Raw genomic sequence first — 5000 nt, forward strand, 5'->3', positions numbered from 1 at the left:
CTCCCCGTCGGAGGGGCCGGCAGCGTGGCCCGTTCTTCCTGCGGCCGCTGGCAGCTCTCCTCCGGTCCACTGCTGGCCAGGGAAGCTGGGACGTGGCGGTCCCCTTCCGAGGATGGAAGGCTTTCCCGGTCTACCGCTGGGAGGTCTGTCCTCTGCCGGTCCCCCCGTTCTCCGCCCGGGCGAGGCGGCTGGGGCTTCGCGGTCCTCCCCGGTCTACCCGCCGGAGGCCAGCCGACCGCCCGGTCTACTCGCGAAGGCCCCGGTCCTCCCGGCGGCGGGTGGGCCTGCGAACGGAGTCCCCCCAGTCTGCCGGCCGTGGAGGCTGGGCCTTGCCGGGCCCCTCCCGAGAACGGGTCCGGCCCGGGGCTGGCAGCGGTGCCCGGTCTCCCGGCCCTGGGCGCTGCTGGCCGTGGAGGCTGGGTCCTGCCGGTCTACCTCCGAGGAAGGGAGGCTTCCCGGTCGAGCCGCCGGAGGGGCAGGCGACGTTACCCGGTCTCCCGGCCCTCGGCTCCCCTCCGGTCTACCGTTCGGGAAGGCTGGGTCTTGCCGGTCTTCCTCAGAGATCGTGGGGACTTCCCGGTCTACCCATCGGAAAGCGGGGGGGTCCGCCGGTCTACCTGGCGTACGGCGCGGCACCGCTGGCCGGTCTACTCGGTCGCCCGGCCCTCGGCTCCCCTCCGGTCTACCGGGCGGGAAAGCTGGGTCTTGCCGGTCTTCCTCCAGAGATCGAGGGGCTTGCCGGTCTACCTGGCCCACGGCGCGGAACCGCTGGCCGGTCTACTGGGCGCCGGCCCTCGGGAAGCCCGATCTACCGTCCGGAGGGGCTGGCGGCGTTGCCCGGTCTCCCGGCCCTTGGCTCCCCTCCGGTCTACCGGTCGGGAAGGCTGGGTCTTGCCGGTCTTCCTGCCTGCCTGCCTGCCTGCCTGCCTGCCTCCTTCCTGCCGCCTGACCAGCGCTCCTAAACAAAGGGACAGGCTCTTACCCGGTCTACCTGGAAGGCAGGACGCGGACGGCCTGCCTCCCTGCCTGCCTGCCTGCCTGCCGCAGGGTCTGGGACTTCCAGGTCAACCGGAGGAGAAACGGCTTCCCGGTCTACCCTCCAGGAGGCCGCGAGGCGCCAGTCCACTAGGCAGTGGGGGGCTGGAGCCGCTGCCCGGTCTACTAACCTTCGAGGAGGGGGAGGCTCTGGCCGGTCTTGGAGAACGGTAGCGCAACCACGGCGAGCCCGGTCTACCGGCCGGGAAGGCTGGGGTTTGCCGGTCTTCCTCCGAGATCGTCGGGGCTTCCCGGTCTACCCACCGGAAAGAGAGGCTCTGCCTGACCACCTGGCGCACGGCGCGAAACCGCTGGCCTGTCCACTGGGCCCCGGACCTCGGGAAGCCCTGTCTACCCGCCGGAGGAGACAGCGGCGTTGCCCGGCCTCCAGGCCCTCGGCTCCCATCCGGTCTACCAGCCAGGAAGGCTGGTTCTTGCCGGTCTTCCTCCGAGAACGTGCGGCTTCCCGGTCTACCAAGTGGAAGGAGCGGCCCTGCCTGCCTGCCTGCCTGCCTGCCTGCCTGCCTGCCTGCCTGCCTGCCTGCTCGCCGCAGTGCCTGGGGCTTCCAGGTCTACCTCGGAGGAGAAAGGTCTTCCCGGTCTACCCTCCTTGGGCTCGGCAAACGCCGGTCCACACCGACGGCGGTGGGCCTGGAGCGGCTGCCCGGTCTAGTCGCCGGCGGAGGTGGGCAGGCTGGGTCTTGGCGGTCTTCCTCCGAGATCGTGGGGCTTCCCGGTTTACCCACCGGAGAGCGCGGCTCTGCCGGTCTACCTGGCCCACGGCGCGGAACCGCTGGCCGGTCTACTGGGAGTCGGACCTCGGTGAGCCCGGTCTACCGGTCGGAGGGGATGGCGGCGTCGCCCGGTCTCCCGGCCGTCGGCTCCCCTCCGTTCTACCGGCCGGGAAAGCTGGGTCTTGCCGGTCTTCCTCCAGAGATGGAGGGACTTCCCGGTCTACCTGGCGCACGGCGCGGAACCGCTGGCCGGTCTACTGGGAGTCGGACCTCGGTGAGCCCGGTCTACCGGTCGGAGGGGCTGGCGGCATTGCCCGGTCTACCGGCCGTCGGCTCCCCTCCGGTCTACCGGCCGGGAAAGCTGGGTCTGGCCGGTCTTCCTCCAGAGATCGAGGGGCTGGCCGGTCTACCTGGCCCACGGCGCGGAACCGCTGGCCGGTCTACTGGGCGCCGGCCCTCGGGAAGCCCGATCTACCGTCCGGAGGGGCTGGCGGCGTTGCCCGGTCTCCCGGCCCTTGGCTCCCCTCCGGTCTACCTGTCGGGAAGGCTGGGTCTTGCCAGTCTTCCTTCCTGCCTGCCTGCCTGCCTGCCTGCCTGCCTGCCTGCCTCCTTCCTGCCGCCTGACCAGCGCTCCTAAACAAAGGGACAGGCTCTTACCCGGTCTACCTGGAAGGCAGGACGCGGACGGCCTGCCTGCCTGCCTGCCTGCCTGCCTGCCTGCCTGCCTGCCTGCCTGCCTGCCGCAGGGTCTGGGACTTCCAGGTCAACCTGAGGAGAAACGGCTTCCCGGTCTACCCTCCAGGAGGCCGCGAGGCGCCAGTCCACTAGGCAGTGGGGGGCTGGAGCCGCTGCCCGGTCTACTAACCTTCGAGGAGGGGGAGGCTCTGGCCGGTCTTGGAGAACGGTAGCGCAACCACGGCGAGCCCGGTCTACCGGCCGGGAAGGCTGGGGTTTGCCGGTCTTCCTCAGAGATCGTCGGGGCTTCCCGGTCTACCCACCGGAAAGAGAGGCTCTGCCTGACCACCTGGCGCACGGCGCGAAACCGCTGGCCTGTCCACTGGGCCCCGGACCTCGGGAAGCCCTGTCTACCCGCCGGAGGAGACAGCGGCGTTGCCCGGCCTGCAGGCCCTCGGCTCCCATCCGGTCTACCAGCCAGGAAGGCTGGTTCTTGTCGGTCTTCCTCAGAGAACGTGCGGCTTCCCGGTCTACCAAGTGGAAGGAGCGGCCCTGCCTGCCTGCCTGCCTGCCTGCCTGCCTGCCTGCCTGCCTGCTCGCCGCAGTGCCTGGGGCTTCCAGGTCTACCTCGGAGGAGAAAGGTCTTCCCGGTCTACCCTCCTTGGGCTCGGCAAACGCCGGTCCACACCGACGGCGGTGGGCCTGGAGCGGCTGCCCGGTCTAGTCGCCGGCGGAGGTGGGCAGGCTGGGTCTTGGCGGTCTTCCTCCGAGATCGTGGGGCTTCCCGGTTTACCCACTGGAGAGCGCGGCTCTGCCGGGCTACCTGGCGCACGACACGGAACCGCTGGCCGTTCTACTGGACGCTGGACCTCGGGAAGCCCGATCTACCGTCCGGAGGGGCTGGCGGCATTGCCCGGTCTCCCGGCCGTCGGCTCCCCTCCGGTCTACCGGGCGGGAAAGCTGGGTCTGGCCGGTCTTCCTCCAGAGATCGAGGGGCTGGCCGGTCTACCTGGCACACGGCGCGGATCCGCTGGCCGGTCTACTGGGAGTCGGACCTCGGTGAGCCCGGTCTACCGTCCGGAGGGGCTGGCGGCATTGCCCGGTCTCCCGGCCGTCGGCTCCCCTCCGGTCTACCGGGCGGGAAAGCTGGGTCTGGCCGGTCTTCCTCCAGAGATCGAGGGGCTGGCCGGTCTACCTGGCACACGGCGCGGATCCGCTGGCCGGTCTACTGGGAGTCGGACCTCGGTGAGCCCGGTCTACCGGCCGGAGGGGCTGGCGGCGTCGCCCGGTCTCCCGGCCGTCGGCTCCCCTCCGGTCTACCGGCACCCGAAGGCTGGAGTTTGCCGGTCTACTAGGGAGGGCGTAGGACTTCCCGGTCTACCGGCCCGCTCCCCCTATGGAGCCTCCAGGTCTACGTGGTCGCTGTAACCTGACGACATCGCCAAGGGTGGGTGGGGTTCGTGGCGACAGCTGCCGTAGAACTCGGTGACTTTGTAGACAGTGCAGCAGGTAGGCGATGGAGGGGACGGGTGAGGGCGTGCGTGCGTGCGTGCGTGCGTGCGTCCTTGCAGGGACGGCAAGGGAGAAAAGTCTCGGCGTGCGTGCGTTCCTTTGCGGGAGGGGGAGCATGCAGAGACACAGGGATACAGAAAGACAAGCACTAAAGCACTCGTGCGCTCTCACACACACTTGATTGCGGGGCAGAGGGAGGGAGGGAGACGAGGGAGGGAGACGAGAGAGAGAGAGAGAGAGAGAGAGAGAGAGAGAGAGAGAGAGGCGCGCAGGCAGAGGCAGGCAGAAACAAAATCTCTCTGTCTCTCGTCTCTCGTCTCTCGTCTCGCGTCTCGCGTCTCTCGCGTCTCTCGCGTCTCTCTCTCTCTCTCTCTCGCCTCTCTCTCTCTCACACACACACACAAGCACGCACGCGCGCGCGCGCACACACACAGACACAGACACACACAGACACAAAAAGACACAAAAAGACACAAACAGTCGTTTGCAGGAGAGGGAGACAGAAGGGCACAAAATTTCTCTCTCACACTAAGCATACACTCAAACACAGCATGTACTTGTGTGGGGGGAGACAGACAGAGACACAGGAGCCAAGTACACCGCACACACGCTTGTGTGCAGGGGAGACCGACAGGGACAGAGAGATGGACACAAAATATCACTCCAAGGCGCACACACGCATACCAAAGAAACCTCGCCCGCCCACGACATCGCCAAGGGTGATCCCTTGCCGTCTAAATAAGATCCCTTGCCGTGATCCCTTGCCGTCCGTGCAAGGACGTACGCACGTACGCACGAAGGCACGCCCCGCCCCACCCCACCCAAGCGGCGGTCTACAAAGTCACCGAGGTCTACGGCAGCTGTCGCCACGAACGCCGCCCTTGTCGATGTCGTGGTTTGTCGTGGCGATGTGCTTGCGGGTGGGGGGGGAGGGAGAGACAGACCCAAAATAGATCACGGAGAGGGAGGCGGGCGGGCGGGCGGGCGGGCGGGCAGGCATGCCACCACACACACAAAAACACTCACGCATCCCCCATTTCGACC

Source organism: Podarcis vaucheri (genome assembly GCF_965113315.1).
Source record: "Podarcis vaucheri genome assembly, chromosome: 15".
Classification (NCBI taxonomy): Eukaryota; Metazoa; Chordata; class Lepidosauria; order Squamata; family Lacertidae; genus Podarcis; species Podarcis vaucheri.